The 23,417-nt window shown below is 34.5% G+C and overlaps 1 protein-coding gene across 3 annotated transcripts in view; it reads left to right on the top strand.

Moving 5' to 3' along the window:
• The window catches only part of LOC129806822 (rap1 GTPase-activating protein 1), a 177,511-nt gene that overhangs the window by 42,240 nt on the left and 111,854 nt on the right, over nt 1-23,417 (top strand). The gene's annotated exons all lie outside the window — the stretch shown is intronic.

Raw genomic sequence — 23,417 nt, 5'->3', positions numbered from 1 at the left:
TATTGCTGTTACCAATCACTAGGGGAATGTGGGGCAGTGTTTACCGCTCTACAATTTTTCTGAAGACCATTTTCTTCTATCTTAAAAGGAAATGAGCTTTTTGAGTAATTTCTCCTACAATGAAAAAATATTTAGCAAAATTGTTTTTTAATGTTTGTGAATTCCTACTGAGGACTTACGAAATGCTTCGTAAAAGTTTGTATATTTTTTACAAAGTTTTTCTTAACATGATGACTTGATGAGTTTCCTTTATTCTTTTATAAAGATTTGTTCGTAAATTTTAGTTTGTCTGACAAAACTTTACGAACAAATGACAAAATTTTACAAACATTTTTCTATGTGTTGTACAACATTTATAAAGATGTGTTTGTGAAAGATCAGAAAATAATCAAGAAGTGATCTTTTTACGAACAATGTTTGTAAAAAAATACACTTTTACGAACTTTTCACAAACATTTACGAACAATTTTACGGAATAGTTTTTGTGTAAAAGTGCTTTAAAAATTCTAGGCAGAATTTTTATAGGAAACACTTATTTTTTATTAAAAGATTCGTTCCTCTGGAACCATTTTTCTCTATTTTAATGAAAAATTACTTTTTACCTATTTTTTTTAAAGAGGATATTGTAAAAATGCACCTCGCTGTGCTGTGCCACGGCGTGTCTTAGAAAATCCCCTCTTGTGGTTCGTGTCCGGAATAAATTCTGTCAGTCTTGTGTTATAATACTCCCATGAGTCTCAGCTAAAATGGAAGGTGACAGACGTTTTCTGTCCTATAATTGCTAAGTTCTTAAGGATGTATTTCTTACAGAAAACATATCCTTAATTAGAAGTATATGCTGGACATTAGGCATTGTAATACAGCTCAGTGAAAGGATAGTTTCTAATCCAAATAACCTCGTTTAAATGCTGTTTTATTTTCTAAAATGTTGTTCGCGATAGGAAAAGTTTGGTCATTAGTATAAGTGACTTACAACTGAAGGTCTTCAACTCGAAATTAAACTTTTTAATGAAAATTTATACATACCTCTTCTGAAGAGAGTAGTCAGAATTTGAGTAAGAGGGGGGCACATTTGAAATTATGTTAGTTGGTATTTTAGAAGAATATTTTTTAGTAGTAAGGTTATACCCCAAGGAAACGTTTTTTGAACGCAAATAAAATCCTTTTATAGGATCTTAAATGTTTATGGGGAAATTCAGATCGTTGATTGAATTCTGCACCGATTTTAATGACTTTAGACAAAATCACAAAAACATTCACACAGATTAAAGTAGCTATTCTTGGGGGAAAACGTGTTTTAGCTTGAGAATAATATTCCAAAATAAATATTCTTAGATTAAAAAGGCTTTTTATTTAACTTAAAAAAAATCTGCATGAATCTGATTTCAATCCGATTTTGATTATTTAAAAGTGGTTCGGATAAATGTTAATTTTTTTAAGATAAAAAAAACTTGAAGAGAAAACTTGATAAAGATATTAAGACGACCTTTCCTTAAAGAAAATGTCGACAAATTATTCAAAATTTGAATGGAAAATGCTTAAAAAAATTTAATACTGCACTGATTTTTATTATTTTGGAGCCAATTTGGAAAGCTTAGGAGATTCCCTAAAAGCTATTTTAGAGCAACATTGTGGCTATCCTTTGAGAAAATTTAATAATTTTTTTTTAGTGCACCTAAAAACCATTTTAGACTTTTTTTTGTTTAAAAAATGCTCATAAGATTGTCCTTTTGGTGATGTAAATCTTAGTGTCCTTAAATTAGGTCCCGGTCAAAATCCCGAAAGCCAAAATCCCGAAAGCCAAAATCTCGAACGCCAAAATCCCGAAAGCAAAATCCCGAATGGGTTAAAATCCCGAAAGCCAAAATCCCGAATTCTTAAAAGTGTCATAGCTACTTCAACGATTGCTCCCACGCTTGCAGGAGGCAAAAGGAAATCTTCTGTGTCTTGGGAAATTATTCTAAACATTTTCCTCCATATAATTTCATCCCTTTCGAGATTTCGAAAATTCGGGATTTTGACTTTCGGGATTTTGGCTTTCGGGATTTTGGATTTCAGGATTTTGGCTTTCGGGATTTTGGCATTTTCGGGATTTTGGCGTTCGGGATTTTGGCTTTCGGGATTTTGGTTTTCGGGATTTTCGCTGCCACCGCCTTAAATTATATTTAGTGCTATTTAGTTGCTTTAGTGACAAGAGTGACAACGACCCCTGCCTGTTCCTTGCTCGATATGGTTTTGCCTCTTCAGCTTCAGAATCCCTAATAGATCATTTGCTCTTAATAATCCAATCATAAGGTAATTTTTTCCAAAAAGTTTTGTCGAATAAGAAATTGGAGCAGTTAAGCCATATGTCTAAACCTTAGGTCTGAAGTCCAGTATAAGTAATTAATTAAGTAATTACCGTATAAGTAATAAATGGGAGATACTGGCTTTGAATATCCTTTAAACTACTTCATAAACCTAGCTTAAGGATTAAAATACCACTTACGTCCCCCCTTACATTGTAATTTAACTTTTTTTTTCTTTAATTCGCAGTTTTCTACTATTATACTGCTTCTAAAAACTGTGTCTTTTTATTTCTATATAGCATAGAAGTTGTTCATTCAGACTTTTTCCTTATACATGCGAATGACCTTGGATCATTTATTATATTTTTCAATGTCAAATGTAATACTTCTCAAATTGTTTCTTTTTTAATTAATCTTATTAAAATATGGTTTGTTTTTTTTTTTGTTTAAAGCTGTCTTTATGTCACTGACGTTTATTTGACATATAAAACCGCTTGAAGTCTACCCAATTGTAATCCCCCTAATGGTCAACATTGTCACAATTTTCAACTTTGGTCTGATGTCGTGTTTCATTTCACTATTACGGACTCCGATAGGACTCAGTCAATGTGTCAAACTTACTAAAAAAATATGCGTCATATGGATTACATTTTTACTACAAAGGGGGAGATGGGGCGACATTGATATACGATTTTTTCGCTTTTTTTAAGGAAACTGGGCTCTAACCAAATGTAAATTAGATAGACAAAACATTTGTGTTTTCTTTTAAAAATATGGGAAAAATCGTATATATGTAGCCCTACAGCTCAAAGTAGCCTCACATTCCCCTACATGATGTTAATCTATATTTTAAAAATTTCATTCATCAGACTCTTTTGTCTTCTAAAGTAATGAACTTTGAAATTTTCTGCTTTTCACATTTTGCCCCAAGCGCCCCTACCCAGGGTCCATTAGTGAATGAAGATCATAGAAAGTAACTCCATCATAGGCCTTGTTTATTAATTTTTCAATATATCAAAAACGAGTTTTGAACAACACAATTAAAACAACATTATTTTATTTTCAATCAATGTGCTGGAAAATGATGTATTATAGAATCGCAAGTACCATGACTTCGCTCTTGATTTGCGCCATTATATGACCCAAGAAAATTCTCTTTTTTTTTTGCTCTTCACCACAAATTTCAATGGATGTTATATGGTGATTGATTTGATAGAAATCACATGTGGTTCGAAGTGTAATTTCTTCGTGGTTATTTTTTTCTTCTAACCTCGAAGAAATTGCTTCCAATATGCGACAAATGATGAAAAAAAATATGCCGTTCATCGTATGACCATTATTAGAAATCCTTGCATACCTTTGCAAATGACTTTCAATACGTTGATTGATGGTGCAAATTAGCTACTATATTGTTACTGAGATTGTGTGAAAGAATGACCACAAATTTTCATGTTTAACTTTGTGTTATTATGGTTGGATCACTGTTCAGAAGGAAATAAAGCGTAAATTTATGATGATTGTGCAATAGAAGTGTGTCACTCTCAAATGAAATAAATTCTTCTCTTAAGGTTGATGCACACCACGTTGAAAATTATTGATGAAAAATTGCAGTCAATTTGTTTTTGGTTAAATATCTAAATTGAATCTCTTTTATTGCGTGATTATAATTGTTAATTAATTTAAAAGTAACTCACAGTGTTTGATTTGCAAGTTTGTATCGGTATAGGGAGTAGTGGGGAAGAGTTTGGACATGCTAAGAATTCACAATATTCCACTAAATCTCTCAGAAAATTATTCTCTTTGACTAAATTATCAGTAACAGTCAAAAAATTAGTAAAAAAAATGTTTTAAATCACTTCAATTCTCTTTCCACAGCTGTTATTGTAACAATAAAACTTTCATAATCTGCATAAATTGCAAAAAAAAACCTTTCATATTTATTGCCAGGAAGGCGAAATTCCAATTAATGCAATAAAATCTATCTTACTCATATTCATTAAGCAAAATAGTCATAAAAACTATTTAAACAGCCAGAAGAACCCCGTCTTCCTCTAACAAAAAAAGTGAGACTCGATTTGGTTGAATGATAAACACAAACAACTATAAATATTTAATTTTCGTTCAAATTTAATCAGAGCGAATTTCAAAGAACTTGTGAAACTCCTCTCACTTTCATTTATTTTGAAGGTTGATCTTTTTTGATCCTTTTGCAAGATTAACAATTTCTCGAATTTATTGTTCAAATAGAGGTTCTCTGACGCACGAGGAACTACAAAGAATTTCTCTATCGTGTCAAGGGAACAATGTCGCAAGAACACGCGGCTACCAAAGTCTGTCAGCACCTTCAAAATTGCATATTATTGCTCGAACTCAAAAAATAGAGAGAGAGTACGTGATCATATGTGATCTGTCGATTTTGGGTTACCTACTTCAAATAAATCAAAAAAGATTTACTGCGATATGTGCTAAGGATTATTAAACCATGTATAGGAATATTGAAATAGTTTTCTTAAAACGTTTGTTATAAGAAGCTTTAGAAAAGACATAAAAAGTATCATGAGGTTTTTCGTATTTGGGTACGATTTAGAGATTGTGTATATTGACAATTAGTCCGTGTACAAAAATGTCCTTGAGTCATTGCCAAGGTCAAATGTTTAAAAAGTCCTATAAAGCATAGTAATAGCATAGGGCTTGAAATCCCTGACAAGTCTTAATAGGATTAAAATACTTTTATAAAGATATTCTCTGGAATTCCGTATTATACAATTTAGAGTTTTAACAACTTAAACCAAAAATTTCATAAATATTCTTTTAAATAGATTAAAATAGCGTATTTACTAAATTATTTCTATATTTTAATAATGTCATAACTTTTAGATTAATTTGCCCAAAGTCCTAAATTTTTCCTTTAAAATATAATAAAAATGCCCTTGAATCATTCCTAATGACGTTGTTTTCAAGGTCAAATGTTTAAAAGGCGCTAAAAGCATATTTTTCAGTCGATTGGGGCAAGTTTGGATTTGTTGGAAAGGTTATGGAATTCATGACAAATCTTAGCTGGTTCCAATTGGTTTTTAATAGGGAGCCATTGGAATTCCGAACAATTCAATTAAAAATTCTGTCAACTATTATGCCAAATGAGTCAAAATTTTTATTAAATTATTTGTTTTATCTGGAGCTGTACTACTCAGCCTACCTCTATTGTATGAAATGGCCTATACGGCATACTGAACTAGGGTTTCCGCTGCTTACTTGGAAAGGCCGGTAAGGGCTAGTCGGTGGTAGATGCAACCTAAGCACATTTTTACTTCTAAATAGGTTTGTCCGAAGTCCCAATTTTCTCCCTAAAATATCTTATAACAATGCCCTTCAGTCATTCCTAATAACGGGTTTTTCAAGGCCAAAGATATAAAAGACTATGCAGGGCAAATTTTTCAATCAATGTGCCCAAGGTTGGTTTCATTGGGAAGGTATTGGAAACCCCAACAAGTCTTAACTGATTCCAATTGGTTTTATAAGGGTAACATTTGAATTTCGGACAATGCAGAATTGCGGTCAATTTCATTAAGATTTTGGACAGTTATGTTTGAATTTAGTAAAATAATTCTTGAAGTATTCTAGAATTTTATAAATACTTAATTGTTTATGATAACGTTCCTAATTCCTAGTAATGTTTTTTCAAGGACAAATGTTGAAAAGATCCTAGAAAGCGTATTTTTCAATCAATTAGAGTAAGTTTGGATTCGTTGGAAAGGTCTTGGAATCTGTGACAAGTCGTAACTGTCCGGGGATATTTGGAATTTCGGACAATGAAGACTTCCGGACAATCTTACTTAAAATTCGGACAACTATCTTTAATAACTTAATTTATTACTTGAATTTCAAAGTATTAACTTTCTAAATTTAGTTTGTCGGGAATTTTCAGTATTGCCTTTCAAATATTATAAATTATCCAGGATTTTTTTTGGATTTCTCGTAGATTTTTAAATCTTTTAATTGAAAAGATTATAGGGTGGTTGTTTCAAATTTCGATATAGCTGCATGTAAGCGCAAAAGTCGTAAGTTTTAAATATAATAGTTCTAATACAAATCGATTTTTTTTGCTTTTTTTCTCTTTAAAAAGTGTTACTTGGAACCTTAGAAATAATTTATCTTCTTTGTTTTATCTAAAATTATTCCTAATACTTTTCAAAATTAATAAATAATATTAATATAAAGTAATATTTCGGCCACCTTGGTTCTCATAGTTCCTTGTCCTTCAGGAATTCTTCCAAAGTCTTTTCACATCATCTCGTTGGGTGAGGCGACATTTTTTTCATTATATAATCTGTAGTGTATGCAAAAATTTAAAAATTCAACGAAATTTAAAGAATATAAGAAGTGGCCGAAATTGCAAGCAGGCCGAAATTTAGTACAGTTACCCTAGGAAAATTTTATTTGGATAATTCGTGACACAATCATCAAGAGTTGACAATTCGGTTTAAATAGACAGACGTAGAAACACGACTTTGCAATTCCACATATTCTTTCGTCATTATTCTTCAGGTTTTCAAGATCTGTCAGCACCTTAAAAAGTGCATTTTACTGTCAAATGTCAAAGACCATAAATGCGTGATTTGTGCAAATTCATTCTTAATTAAAACTTTTCTCTGCGGCATGATTTAAACCCCTAAATAAATAGCTCGTTAATTTTCATACAATTTTCCCACTGATGAATTTTTGAATGGGGAGGCATATCATTTGGAAAAAAAGTTACGAAAATATCACGTATAATGACGTGATATAAAGCGCAATATATTACAGAATTTTGCAATAGTTGGATTTTTGAAAAGGTGAAATGAGAATGGTCATTTGAAGTTTTGTATACATAAACCTGCGTGCATGGAGTTGTGGATGGATTTTGAGTGACATGGTGATGCGAGGAAAATAAGATTTGTTTTCTCAGAAGTTTGAAGGAGAGATATTTTATGGAATTGCATCTCCTAATTGTACTTATGGTATTTTTTCCGAAGCAATGGAGTAATGCAAAAAACGCGGCAATTGTAAAACATAAAAAAAATAAATAACATGATGGAGTACGTCACAACGTTTTTGTCGCAGGCTTCTGCCAAAAGAGTAGACAACATGGACATAATTGGACGCATGGGAACGTTGATAATTAGTTAATTTATTGCAGGCTTACACATTGAATTTGATAGGTCGTTTGACATACTTTACCCGATTTGAATGTTGCGCATCGACTGATATCCAAATTGGATATCGATTGACTTGCCATGGCACATTCCCATTCAATGCACTTTATGTGAAACATGACTAGTGTACCTGATCAGGAGATTCTTGTTCAATTGAGAGTGTTTGACCAGGAGGAAGATAGGGCAGTATCGGCATGTGGGATGCTGAAAGGTGTTTGCATTTCAAAGCACCGGCAAATTATTTGTCGTGATAATTAACTTGCTTTACATTGCACAATACAATACTCGAATGATTGGATGTTCTTCTTGTGTATTCGATTTGAGTTTATTTTGGGCGACAATAAACCGACAAACGTGAAAAATGTAAACACATTTTGTCATTTTTTACTCCATTTGCTGAATTTGCTGTTCTTCCCACAAGAAAACGATAGGGACAAGTGAGCATTACTTCGCCGAATGCGCGAACTGGTGCACTCAATGTTAATCCTCGAAATTAGATTTTGGGTTAATTTAGTTTGATGAATAAAGATGTTTGGCAAAGCATGAAATGAGGAAGTCTTTATCTTGAAAATTGTTTTTAGTACATGACTGTTCTAAAGTGCTGCTGTATTATCGACTTTGTATTGGTTCCTGTCTCGACTGATTTTCCCAGTCCTCGCCGTGTTCCAAACCTCCAAACAGTCATGACAGGAACCAATACAAAGAAACATAAAATTACGTAGAAGCACATGGGAAGTCATGTACTAAAAACTGTTAAGGGGAAAGATATCCCCTTTAAATTTTTCTTTGGAATAGCATCATTATGCAGCTACAAGGTTGAAATTTATTATTTGAAATTTTATAGATTTTAGAACATGCATGTACTAAAGCAGCCATACACAGAAACAGCTTTAATTTTAAAGGAAGAATTTTTTTCCCACAGAATTTTAGTACAGAAAGGAAAGCACTGAAATGAGCGGCAATGAAGGTCGAATCTTCATTCCAAAATAAAATTAGTTTTTGAAAATAATGCGTTGCTTTTGTAAATAATGGTAGTGAAAATCATTAGAGCATTCCGCCTTTTATGTTTACCGGTTAATAACCGTTTTGGACAGATTTGTAAATCTGTTCAAAATCTACCTGAAATAGTGTAAAAATAATACAGTACAATTTTGAGTAAGGTCAATAAAATGTGTAAAATTTGTGTATAAAATTTGTGTATAAAATTACACAACTGTCTAGTTGTCAATTTTTTCGCATGATAAAGAGATGTGACTGAAGTTCCGATGATTTCCGAGGACTTCCGAAGTTCGAGGATTCATCGAGTTCCCTGAGTGCACGAAGGTTTCTCAGTTTCGTAAGGAATTTCCTCGGCCCCGGGTTACCAAGCGTTCTTAGCAAACTCATGGGTTCGCTGGGTTTCTTCAAAAGTTTCCGCATTTCCTTACGCATTGACTGAGAGAAATCCGAAAAAGTTAAAATAACATTCCGGAAATGTTAATTTTACTCTGCAGTATTGATCCAAAATCGGTGTAAATATTACCCTTTTTTGGTTTATTGGGGGTTAAAGTTACCATTTTTCATGTTAATTTTACCCTTAAAAAGGTGTAAAATTAACATTAAAAAATGTTGATATATTATTACACCTAAAAAGTGTTAAAGTTGTGAGGAAAAAAGTTAATCGCGCCCTCTTTTTTTCTCAGTGCGGTTTTAAAGACTGTCGCGGGTTATAGGGGCTTCCGCTTTCTGCAAACTCCTCACTATTTCTCAAATACTCGAGAATGTCCTAGGTTATCAAAGGTTTTCCGAAAAAAGTTACTAAAAATATCACTGATTTGCGATGGCTCACTAAAATTTTCAGGTTCGTCCAATGAAAAGTTCTTCGAAAACCCTAAGTCGCTATCTGCAACCGATTGGCGTACAGTACTAAACGATCGAACGAATTGATCAACTAAACAACGTGATGTTTTTCTTCATAAAATGCCATATTAGCAAAATTGTGTCAAAATTAGATTTCCCGAGGGTGGGAGGCCCTCATCTGAAAGTATAGAAAAATCAAGGAATGGGTATATATTGCATTCTCTTTATAGTTCGAGCAATAAAAAATTATTTGTTTTTCCTCTGACTCCAAGAGACAAATTACTTTTTCCGCCACTTTGTGTTTCCAAGAAGGAGTTAATCAAATAAAAAAATTGCTATATGGCTTAAGAAAATACGATTGCCAAAATTGCCACAAGATATAATACAAATAGCAGTGACAATAACAAATTACAATTTATACATTGTATGGAGACCTCCATCGTCTTTTTTTTCCAACCACGAAATGTGTGACAAGAGACATAATTGAAGGAGATGGTACAAGAAAAGGAATTCTTTGTCAGTTATTGCCACATTTTTTTCCGTCCACTGAGAGACATTAGTAACATCCGTCCGGAAATCTCGAATACGTGTCGTCTTCGGATGATTGTCATAAGATAGACAAAAAGGGTTTTGTGATCAATAGTCTGCTTTTTTCAAAAGTGCCGTTCTCGTTTTCTTTTCGGGCTTTTCTTTCTTTTTCTACATTTTTCTGCGTTGAGCCTCAAAATGATAAATAACCGTTGAAGATGTCCGTTTGCTCTCTATTTCCACTCATCATTTTTTTTTAACGTGGTCGTTAAATATATTTTGCATTTTCACTGAAATATTGAAAGTAATACGAATGTTTTTTTTTGGCTAATATAAAAATAGGGAGAGAGAGTGAAAGAGATTTTTCAAGATGAGCCCACATTTTTTGAAATGTAGGTGAATGAGTCACTAAAAAAATTTTAATTATACTATTGTCTCAATGCAGCATCTCTGGAAAATCTCGGCAGAGAAAAAGTTGAGAAGACTTTTGTGGAAAATATTACTTCATTGTTAGAAGGGCATCAGATTAATCAAGAGGTCCACTGGACACTTCACTACGATGTGTCCAGTGCCTCATGTGGCTGTGGGTTTATTGCCGAGGCCGAGGGGTGAATAAGTAGGTCTCCTTGAGTGAAACATCAACCATAAATCGACAAATTATTAGTGTTTTTATGCAAATTTTAGACATAAAGATCATCAACGATCTGTTAAAAAAAATGCTGCAGATCGCGGGTTGTCATTATTCTTTGGGAGAGATCGGCAATCGTCATTGATCTTCGAGAAAGATCCGCAATATGCTTCAAAATTCGTGTAAAATCGGCGATCGTCGTCAATGTTTAAAGAGATCGGCGATCTGCTTAAAGAATTCCTAAAGATCGGCAATCATCGTCAAAGTTTTCAAGAGATCGGCGATTTGGAAAATATCGCCAATCGGTCTTAGTCCTTGGACAAGATCCGCGATATCTTTCAAAACTTGTATAAAATCGGCGATCATCGTTAGTGTTGATCCGCCCCCACGGCGATCTGCTTAAAAAAGATCCCTAAGATTGGCAATCATCATTAATCTTTGGGAATGATATGCGGTATTAATCAAAATATTTAGAAAATATTCAGTAATTCGGCTATCATCGTCAATGTCTACCAAACATAGGCGTTTTGCTTAAAAATTTGAAAATATCGGCAGGACAAGATCCGCGGTATTCTTCAAAACTCGTATAATAACGGTGATCATCGTTAGTGTTGATTGCCCTTACGGCAATCTGCTTAAAAAATACCTAAGATCGGCAATCATCGTTAATCTTTGAGAATGATCTGCGGTATTCACCAAAATATTTAGAAAATATTCAGTAATTCGGCTATCATCGTCAATGTTCACCAGACATAGCCGATATGCTTAAAAATTTGAAAAATATCGGCAGAACAAGGTCCGCGGTATTCTTCAAAACCCGTATATGATCGGCGAAAGCTGCCAACGCTTTGGATAGATCAGCGATCTGCTTTAAAATTTTCCAAAGATCCGCAATGAACTATAAAATTTCTAAAAGATCGGTGATCGTCATAAATGTTTTGTTGTGCCTAAAAATTTGTCGAGAATCGGCAGTCTCCAGTAACATCCGGAAATTATCTGCAATATGCTTCAAATTTCTTAGAAGATCAGCGATCATTGTCAGTTTTTCAGAGAGATCGACGATCATATTTCAAAATTTACAAAATATCGGCAATCGTCGTTAATTGAGCGAGACTTGCGATAACCTTCAAAATTCGTATAAGATCAGCTATCTACTTAAAAAATTCCTAGGATGCGGCAGTTATCGTTAAAGAGATTCGCTATGTGCTTCAAAATTTTTAAAAGATCGGCGATTGTCGTCAATATTTTGAAGTGATCTACGATCTACTTCAAAACTTGCAAAATATAGGCAATCGTCGTTTTTCTCTGAAACAGTTTCGTTGTACCTTTCAAAATTTCTGAAAAATTGTAAATTTCCTGTATAATTTTCAAAATATTGGCAATATTCGTTAATCTTAGAAAATGAACTGCAGTCACTGCAGTATTCGTCAAAATATTTAAAAGATCTGCGATCGTCGCCAATATTTTATAGAGCTCGACGATTTGCTTCAAAAGTTATAAAATATCGGCAACCGTTGGTCGTTCATATTTGCGCAAGATTCGCGATATCCTTCAAAATCGCGCCATATGCTTCATATATTAATATCAGCCATATGCTTCAAAGTTTCCTAGAGATCAGCAGTTTTAGTTAATCTTTGACAAATATCTGCGATGTACTTTAAAATTTCTAAAAGATCGATGTTCGTCGTAAATATTTTAAAGATCGACAGTCATCGATTTACACAACGCGATATTCTTCAAAATCCGTAAAACATCGGCGATCGTCATTAATCCTTGGAAAAGATCGGCGATTTTTTTAACTTGGAAGAGATTGGCTATTACTTGAGAAAGATACGCGATAAGCGCCAAAATTCGTAAAGTATCGGCCATTAAGGTTTCGAAAAAATTTGTGATCTGCTTAAAATTTTTAAAAAGATCAGCAATCATCGTTATGCTTTGAGTAAAAGGCAGATCCCGTTTGACCAGAAAAGCGTGGATTATAGCTTGAATTAACCCCTTTCTTTCATACCTTACTTTTAAGAAGTTCCCATACAAAATACCCCTTACCAAATATACGTGAAGGACACTGTTTTGCGTTCATGGTGGTGAAGAGCGGAACTACGAAAATTATGTTGCCGGCCGTGTTTCTCAGCTGTCAGTGACAAGATGGAATATTTTCCAAAATATTTTATTTGTTTTAAAATTTGCACAAAGATTGTGAGTGGTTTTAGTGTTTTAATTAATAATAACAAGCATGCGGCGGTGCGTTTCTTATAGAGAAGAGTGTAGTGATTACAATGAACAAGTTTGCAATCGTGAAATACGTATTTTTCTTTCCTTTCGTGAGAAGTTTTTAAGAGACAATTTGTTATACAATTATTTGTGCTTTTCTAAAGTGTTAAATCGTTCATTCTGGTTAACTAAAACATATCACTATCTTTGTAACTTCTATCGTTTGTATAAAATTCGAAAGTGAAATCAGGATGTGCAATTGACAGTTTCATTCCACCGCCATTGATGTACGTGGCAAAATCCAGTCCTTAATTCGGGCCTACCACTCGGATCTTGCCGATGAGGGCTAAAATAGTGCCTAAAGCTGGATGTTAATTAATGGCTCAACGCTGGGCCCCTTTACCCTGTGTCAGACGGGATAGTGGATGGAAAAATAGACCTCTCTTGATTTTTACTCTTTAAATCTTCACGACGTTTCGAGTATGAATGTCCTCTTCATCAGGTTTCGAATTGGTCTGCTACATCTCATCAGACCGAAAATTAATTCAGAACTTTGAGTGAAAGATCAGCAATTTAAGTCAACTCCAATTTTAAAGCTGCCCCAATTCAAAGGTGCCTCACTTCCCCCTACGAAGTGATATTTTAATCATAAAACACTTGTTTCATAAACTTCTGTTGCAACAAAAGAAAAATGCTTGAGATAATTTGATACTTTTGCATAAAAGATATCACAGATAAATTGTGTAATCCTTAATCATTTGTTGAGATTATTCTTAAGCCTACATAAAGTGTATGCTTCATGCTAATTTTTTCCATGTAGAAATTTGTTTGCATATTTATAAGAATATGCACTGCAATCACAGAATGTAGAAACCAGCTTCAAAAAGAGTAATTTTCATACTTATCTTAATGGTGCAGTGAAATTTTATATAACTTTTTTGATTTGTCATTAGAAGCAAATGATTCATGTTAAGTTAGTTAAATGCATTGCAATTTAGCGCTACTAGCGGTAGGGGCAGTAGGGCCGGTAGACTATTAAACTCTTGATTGCTCTGGAGATCTTTCCATCGGGTTATAGGATGAATAAAGTATAAAACTGAAGTTTGATTCCTTAAGTATTGATTATGAAAAATGGTATACGCGAAAGACAATTTTACGTTATTGGATTGAAGCTTTACTTTCAATCATCCTTTTTCTCCCAATCAAATCCCGGATTGACCCGCACAATCCTCAATATCTTACATTCCTCTTCAGGAAATTTGCCCATAATTCTTTCAATCTGCTGTATTTTATCGCAATTTTCTCAGAAATGGTCATAAGAAGTGATGTGGGTTTTGGAATTGAGGCAATTTTTCTCAATAGCTGAATTTTGACGATAGGAAAGATATTCTATTTTGGACAGTCGTGCACGTAAAATTTTAATGAAGGGTTGCTTCTTTTTTAGTCATTTTAATGTCTTGTGAATATAAAAAAAAAACGATAAATAAACATGGGAGTTTTTCAACAAAAATTGCGCTGTTCGTGCTGTCTTTTCACAACTCTAAATGCTCTCTACTAGAATAATATACCATCATCAGAAAACATGAAAAATTGAATCAAACAAAAGACTGGCCTTTTTTCAATGGAGCATTTCGTTGGGTGTATTTTGCCTCTTATGTTCATGACGACCAAAAAAAAAATAACAACACAACATTTTCTATACAATATGTATTGTGATGGTGAGTGATGTGAAGGTTTCTCCAAAAGAAGATGATGACGTGTTAAATTATTCATATGGATACAAGAATATGAATAAAAAAAACCGTCGATTTTATTTGTTTTGCGGTGCTGAGGCGTTGAGAGAAATTGCGATAAAATGCGATTTGTAATTTTGCTAAATTGGTAAGATATATTTAGTGTGCGAAATGGAAGAGTTATTGAAAAGTTTAAAGAGAGTGATAAGATTGTTTGAGCTTATAAGATTTGTGATTGCTCATTTGAAATTACAGGGAGTGATAAATTTTAAAACTATTTTACCCCAAGTAACCTTGCACTGGTAAAAATAAAAGGAGCAAATTGATCCTTTTGCAAAGAATGGATCAAATTAACACGTTCTGTTATGATAAATGTGCATTCACAGTTCGAAATTTGATCCATCCTTATCAAAAGGATCAAATTTGGATCAATTTGATCCTTTTAATTTTACTTAGTGTGTAGTTAGAGCGTGAAACTAGAAATATGACACTGTGGGACAGTGTAACACAGCTGATTTTTTTATTAATTTAAGATTCATTTGTTATATTTGATTTGAACTAAGTCTCTTTACTTCTTTTGAGTATTGACTATCTAAAAATATTAAGCAAAATTGCTAAAAAATTATTTATAATCCTAAAAGTGTGTATTTTCGAAAGAAGTGCATGAGCGAAACTACCTCACCTAACTCTATTCCGACATGTTCGTAAATTCATTCTTATTTGAAAATTACTATTAAAATTTTTAAAAAGGGACAGATAATCCTAACCGGCTTATGTAGGTGAGATTCTTAACGTGAGCTAACTCGGAGTGCATGCAAATTCGATTTGATGCTGAAGTAGGAAGACGCCATTCAGTTATCTTGAATCAAATTCGTGAAATTATACAAGTTTTGTATTTGAACCAAAATGTCAAGGATTTGGATGAACTGACAGAAAAGTGTTATATGGGTGAAATGTAGACCAGAATGTTCTCTATAATTTTGCCGTAGAACTTGAACTCATCGACTACTCAGAAGCCAAGATAATCGAGGTTTTTTGTTTCTTAACTCGTTTTTTCATCCAGAGTGCCCCAAGTGTTCATTTATTGAACTTCAACTTTATCAAAGAATTGTTGTATTTTGCGGGACTTTCCATTTAAACCCCTATTTTAAGTGTCTCGGTGGAGTAGAGGCCGTCAAATTGGTATCTGAGTGATTTCAAAGCCTTATTATTGGAAAAATCAATTTTTTCACACTTAAACGGCAAAATCGGAGTGATAGCGTAGTCTGAGCGGAAAATGATGTATGGACGAAATGTAGAGACAAATGTGCTCTACAATTATGTTGAAGTAATCATCAAAATCGGTTCAGCGACAGTCGAGATAATTGAGGTTATGTGATATTGAAATTGGTTTTTCGACTGTGGCGCCCCTAGTGTTGGTCCCACGAAGTTCAAATATTCTAGAAAGTTGTAGCATTTGGTGAGATCTTTCGTTTAAGCCCTCATTCATCAAAATCGGTCACATAGAACCGGAGATATGATTTTTTGCATTTCGTGAACTTTGACCCCTCATATCTCCAGTTCTATTGAAACCACAGCGCACATACGCACCATTTTGGAAACATCATAGACTGGGCTACAATATACTAAAATTTCAATAACTTGCACAATGCCGTTTTTGAGAAAAGTGACTTTGAATTTCGATGAATTTTGACGCTATCACAGCGCCACCTGTGGTGACTTTTTGAACTGCCATCTGAAAGTGCTCATCGAGACGAAACCTAAAAGGTAAAATTTAGGTCGCTATGTTAATTAGAACCGGAGATAGAGGCCGGTCAATGTTCGAACTTTGACCCCTTATAGCTCGGGTCAGGGGTTTTAGATCGACTTAAGGTTTTTTTTGTTTGATAGGTATAATCAACGGCTACAACATGAATGTATACTATTTTCTGACGTGAGAAATTTGAAAACACTATGCTTATTTTTCTGTATAAAATTTTAATTTCTTTAATTAAGGTAAAGTTTTTGAATGTTCTATCAATTTATTGAAGAACTCTGGCCAAAAAGTACTGTTTGTTAGTGCATTTTTCTTAAACAGTTGAATTTTTGTGTTCTGACTACTTTTAATCCGCGTGGAATTCGTTTTACGTCCGACTTGTACTAAAAAAATCGCCTGCAGGTATGCAAAATTTTTTCGATGCATAATGTTATTCCCGTGTATTTTCGATTTAGAAAATGGCCCTAATCCTGGGACCCCGAGTATTAGTTAAATTTTGCGATTGAAAATTCATACACAGTAAAAAAAATACAAGGATAATCATTGGTTTGCTTTTTTACCACGATTATTCTTGTAAAGTTACACAAATTATGTATTTCAACAAAACGTGTAATCTAAAAATGTGTAATTTAAATTTTATGTAATTGTAAACCGCGTAATCAACTGGGAATGATTACACAGATTTATATATTTTCTTACATATTTCGTGTAAAATTACGTAGTTTTCAAACAAAAAGGTGTACAAATTACACAAATGTGTATTAGTACACACGATTAAATGTTTAATGTAAATTTTACAATGAAAATCATGGTAAAGTAGCGAAAAATTTTTTACTTTGTAAATGGTACTTCGGTGTGCAATTGCAAAATTTCACAATAGATTGCACTGACAAACGTACGGAAAGAAGTTAAATAAATAGAAAAAGCATGGAAAATATAAATTCCTAATAAAAAGTAATAAAACTTAAAACATAGTAAAATTGACATGAAATTTTTCAAAACAAGTTCGAAAAATCGAAAAATTTACTCGTTTTATTCTTTAAATTCTAAAAGCACAAAAATTTGAGTAGGAAAACCTAGTTTAAAATAAAACATTAACTTGAACAATTTTTGAAGAATTTACCGGAAATTAAATTTTAAAATGTAACGGTGCTATCACACTAGGATTTTCACAATTTAATTTTAATTTCAATTGAGCCAATTGAGCATTATACGATTTCTACAATTTACTTGAAAGTTCTCACAGTCAGGACACATTTTGCAAGAAATTTGCTCAATTTTAAATAGTGCCGCGAGATTTTTGATTGTGAATGACTCCGGAAAATGTGTGATGGTACTTAAAATGTCTTATAGGTCACTTATCTGTTATACAAAAGAATTCCCAAAGCCAGAAGAAAGGGTTGCAGGCAAGGGGGCTCATGAAGCGACTCTCATACAGCCTTGTTGAAAATCTGTATGAAGTCACCCCAACTGTGATTTCTTGACACAACAATTTCCTTCGAATTGCTTTAGACGAACTCAGCAAGTCACTCCCGATACTAAAGCTTCACTCGTGTACAAGTTTATCACTAATCACTGTACTTATTTTACTTTTTTTGGACACATAATGATATTTTACGAGTGAGTAAATTTAATAAGAAAAATGTGGTTCAAAAGGCTACTTGTTTAACTGCAATAAAATTGAAATTAATGAGCAATTTTAGTTTTTTTTTGAGCAATATATCTGTGTCACTGTACATGAATTTACGAGCTTTTTCCGATCCGAAAGTGTCCATCAATGCGGAACCCCCTGTATTTGCAAGAAGTTTGCTTTGAAACGTTTTATTTTGACCAAGATTTTTATGTAATTTGAAGCCATCGTTAGTATTTGAATTGACATAATTAATGTCACTTCAAGTGGCTTTGATTCCCCCTAAGAGCTTCCCTGTTTCCCCCGCAGCGGGATATCGTAGCGAAATTTGAATCATTGTTGGGGTGGTAGGACATAGATCTTTAAGAGGAACGCTAAGTGGGTTTGGGGCATCCTTGAAGGTTAAGATGATGTTATTTGCGATTTATTCCAAGAATTTCGCCCTTTTTTTGTATTATCCAAGAAATCTGTTGAGATATTCCTTTGCAAACCGGAGATATGACGGATTACATTCGGCCTTAGGTATGTCTAAGGCACTCACCTTTAGAATACGAGCTCAATTAGAAGTAGCTGATCTAGACCGATCATTGCATTACCTGTGATCTGTGATTATGTAGAGAAACACAGCCTGTGATTCACAGGTTAATTAATAACGCCTCGCATCCAAAGTATTTTGTGTACCCCTTTTAGGATTTGCTGAAGCACCTCAATTTCCGTTCCTCAGATGGTGGCTCTCCCTCACAAAAGAATTGGATGGAAATTGAGGTGAAATAGCCACAATAAATTGCATGTTGAGAGTAATTTGTCGTTCTAATTGGAATAGCAAAAGAAATCCTTGAACCACCTCTCTGTGAGGCGTACTAATTTTCCAGATACATTGCGGCGGGAATATAATAAAAGTATCACTGGAGTTTCACAATTGTTTCTAACTTCCACTCTTGCACAATATCAATGAAGTTATTTCATATTACCGTCAACTTTCATGTGAGTTTTCGACTTCCCTCCAAATGAATTGTGCCTGATTTTTTTTCTTTACTTGAGTGGCTTGTGCCTTGCGGTGAATTATGAATTGTGTTGCATTTTAGATAATTATTTTGATAGTTTCATTTTAATTGGTTTTAGTGAAAGTTTTTTTTTGTGTGTGGATATGGCACGTATGGTATTATAAATGTTTATTTGGATAAAAGTGGAAATTTTCAGTGTGATTCTGTGATTGATTTTATTTTCAAGGCGATAATGCCCAAAACAGGGGAGAGTCCAAAAGGAGAGCGAGAAATTGGCTGTGATAGCGGAAGAATTCGTTTGTAGTTTGTTGGGTATTTTGGAGAACTCTTCCCCAACACCGTTCAAATGAATCTCGTCAATCTTTCCCACACACGGTGTGTCTCGTCTCATTGTTGCGCCTCTTTGTCAGCAAGCGATCAAGGTAGATTTCCATCAAAGGGGCGTATCATAAACGAAATCTAATACCTAATTTATTTGATAAAATTCTCAAAGTGAAACCAAGGTGAACTTTAACAAGCACAAAGTGAAAATATATTTCAATAGTTGAGTTTTGTTTTTCAATACAACTAAACTTCTACCAATAGCCGATAGTGGCGCCTGTGTCGTATTTTTAAATGGTCTTTAGAATTTTTGGCTTTTGTTTCAAGTGCGGTTTGCTAATAGTAGTATAATGTTAGTAAATGAGCAATTGTATCCATGGTATTTTCATTTATTTAAACCAAGTTTTGCAGGCCAAGTCCACCTTTATATCAAAGGTTTTAAAGTTTTGTGAATATTTTGGAATTTTCTTAAATCAATAAGAAATAAGAACGATTGGCTCTTTAATGACCATTCTAGATTGAAGTGTCGGTTTGTGAATTTGTGAATTATTTTTCAAAATATATCTTAACTGTACGCAAATATTTTTACGCGGTAATTTTGCAAATAATTTCTTATGAACAGTTAGCACCGAAAATTGACAGAAAAATTGATGCCAAAATGGTTTACATATCGACCACTCAGAATATAAGTCAAACAACTCGATTTTTTTTTACAAAAATCGTTTTATTTGTTTTTTTGGATATTTCTTTATACCCCCTGCCTTCCTTGTGTATATACTTGAAAAATAATTATTTTCAAAGTTAGAGATTTTAAATCTCAAAAATCCTACTCTGCATGTAAAATCTTAGTTTCAAATCGATCTCCTGTAAAATTTGCGTACTGCGAGTTATTCATTTTTTATTCTGAGTGGTCGAATATCTTACGGAGTTATTGTAACTTATTCGAGAGAAATCTCTAGCCCGTATGCAAATCTTTTGGATACATAAAGGCATTGTGATTGGTTTTCTTTGGACCTGAAAATATGCATAGTCCCGGGACCTCCTGTATACATGATCAAAATATTCCTAGTACACGGTTCTCTCAACAAATCTGTTAGGGTACCCCGTGAGGTTTTTTAGATTCTCAGGTTTTTCCGGATTTATAATGAGTTTTAATTTTTTTTCTATTTATTTTCATTGATTATCTGTAGAATCGCATGTATGTGGGATAAATGAAATAAAAACATAGTAGGTGTGTAGGGAGGGAGTGATGAAGAGGGGAAGGACGAAGGAGAACGACGAAGGACGACGAGTTAGTTGAAGTTGAACGCGCGATTGCATAAGACACGTTACGGTAAGCGAGAAAATTATCTTAAGATCACTTTTATCTTCCCATATGGGGGCTCAACCGGGATATTGAAGTGTTCGCGATTAATTTATCGAAGAAATAACGTGTGAATTTGTGAAAAAACGACGGAAAAAGACGCTAAAAAGCGAAACAAATTTTGCGTAGCCCCAGGGCCCCATTTGGAGTGTTTCGCGTGTTCGCCGCGAGTATTTCATTTGGCGCTAGTGTAGTGTGGTGGGTTTTGGGCGAAGCAAAAACGACACTAGAGGCGTGAGTGTCGCGAAAGAGTTATAAAAGTTCCACGAAAAGACGGTAGTGGCGCGAGTGCTTTTGTTTTGATGGACAAAATGTCAACATACGACGAATTGGTGGCAAATTTCACCAAATTGGGCCTTCAACGTGAGTGTGTACGGCTTAATTTGGCAACAACTGGGAAGAAAGAGGCTCTGGCAAGGAGGATTGCTGATGCTAAGTGTCTCAAGCCCAAAATTACGACGAAAAATGATGATGTTTACGACGATGACAAAGAGAATGACGATCTCAGATGTCAACAAGACGAATATGACGGTGATTCTACCAAGAATCAAGATGATGACGACGATGGCAACACCACAATGCACGATGCTTTATCCAGGGTCGAAATTGATCAGACGGATCACAGCCAGGATGAAAATTGTGATGAGAATGCCAATTGTGATGATGATGTGAAATTAAAGATGCCGAGGGGTGTCAAACACACTCCACCAACGACTATAAAATCTAAGACGATGGAGAAATTTCCATGTACGATGACTGAGGAATCTTCAGATGATGACGATGACACTGAAGCTGGGAATTTCACGAAGGTTCCCCGGCAGAAGAAAAAGACTTCAACTCCAAAGAAGGTGAGCTATGATGTGCCTCATAATTCTAGAGTATGTTCTTTTCGGGATGTAGAAGACAGTCTTGAGAAATTTGGTGCCGAAAAGGGACAAGATATTAGAGTGTGGCTTCATGAGTTCGAGGAATTGGCAACGATGGCAGGATGGTCATCTGTGATGAAGATAATCATCTGCAGAAAGACGCTGGTTGGGACTGCAAGAAATTTTATACACGCTCAAAGTGGAATTTCCTCATGGTCCCAAATGAAGAAGCTTTTGTTAAGAGAATTTGGCGAAAAAATCAACACAGCTGAGATTCATAGACGTTTGATGACACGTATCAAGAAACCTGACGAAAAATTTCTAGATTATGTGTATGAAATGCAGAGAATTGCTAAAATGGCCGACTTGGAAGAAGAAGTGATTTGTGAATACATTTGTGATGGAGTTCAGGATGAGGTGACAAACAAGGCAAGTTTGTACGAAGCTCAAACGATTCATGATCTGAAGAAGAGACTGGAGCGCTATGAGAAATTGAAGGAAAAGCAAATGGTTTCTCAGAAAAAGCCTATTAGTGAGAAGAAACCTGCAACTGAGAAGTTGGCAGGCACTGTAAGACGACTGTAAAATGTTTCAACTGTGGCGAGCCGGGCCACAAGAGTAATGAGTGCCCTCATAAAAGTCAAGGAATGAAATGCTTTACGTGTAATGCCTTTGGGCATTCGTCTAAGGATTGTACGAAGAAGGCAGATGATGCCAAGAAGCCTGCCAAGAATAAAGCAACAGTGAGTGTTGTGAACTCCGTGAAAGAAGATGACTATCACGTGATTGTGACTTTGAATGGGCATGAAGTTCTGGCAATGATAGACACTGGAAGTGATGTTTGCTTCATACGCGATGATGTGCGTAAGAGATTGTGTGATAAGAGTGTCTTAATTCAGCCGACATCATTGAGTATCACTTCCTTTGGCGGACAGATGCAAAATTTCTTTGGGAAGGTGATGTTGAAATTCTATGTAGAAAATCATGAGTACGAATGTCCATTTCACCTCACCCCACCCGAAGCAATGAAGGCTTCCATGCTGATTGGGAAGAATTTTCTGAGGAACGTGGACTATCGCATAATATCCGGCAAAGTGAGTATAATGCCTATAATAAGACTTGATACTAGTCCCACTTTAGAAGAACCTAAGAATCTGAAAGATGAAGCAATTATTGATGATGAAGTCAGCGAGAGTGATGATTGGATACTCGCTATAGAGCCCTGTGTTGATGAAGAAGTTGATGTAATACCAGAGTATAAAGATGAGGTGAAGAAATTTATCTCTGAATATTCCCCAAAGCAGCCAGAGAATGTTGGTGTTCAGACCATCATTAATTTGATTGATAAGGAACCAGTCACACGACGCCCACGACGATTTGCTCCATTGGAAAGACGAGTCATAGATGAGCAAATACAGCAATGGCTGAAGGAAGATATTATTCAACCATCGGTGAGTGAATATTCTAGTCCTGTAACATTGGCGAAAAAGAAAGATGGATCCTACCGATTGTGTGTTGATTATCGGGAGCTAAACTCTAAGATTGAGAGAGATAGGTTTCCAATGCCCTTGATTGATGATCAGCTCGATAGATTGGCCAAAGCTAAGGTTTTTTCAACGCTGGATTTAAAAAATTCCTACTTCCATGTACCAGTGCATGAAGACAGTCGGAAATTTACCGCATTCGTAACTCATGAGGGCCAATACGAATTTAAAAGAACGCCATTTGGACTGTGCCTAAGCCCTTCAACTTTTGGAAGATTTATTAATAAAGTGTTTCAGGAGCTTATTCAGAAGGGAGTTTTATTAGTATTTGTGGATGACATAATTATCCCCAGTAATGATGAAGACGATGGACTGAAATCTCTTCAGCTGGTACTTGAAACAGCAGAGAAGGCTGGACTACAATTCAATTGGAAGAAATGCCATTTTCTACAAAGACGAGTAGAATATTTGGGCTATGAAATATGCGACGGGACGGTTGCACCATCGAAGACGAAAATTGAAGCTGTCCTGAATTTCCCGCAACCCAAAACTGCAAAACAGCTCCAAAGATTTT

Source organism: Phlebotomus papatasi, chromosome 3 (assembly GCF_024763615.1).
Source record: "Phlebotomus papatasi isolate M1 chromosome 3, Ppap_2.1, whole genome shotgun sequence".
Taxonomy (NCBI): domain Eukaryota; kingdom Metazoa; phylum Arthropoda; class Insecta; order Diptera; family Psychodidae; genus Phlebotomus; species Phlebotomus papatasi.
Note: the sequence above shows the minus strand (reverse complement) of the source record. Positions and strands in the feature narration are given on the sequence as shown.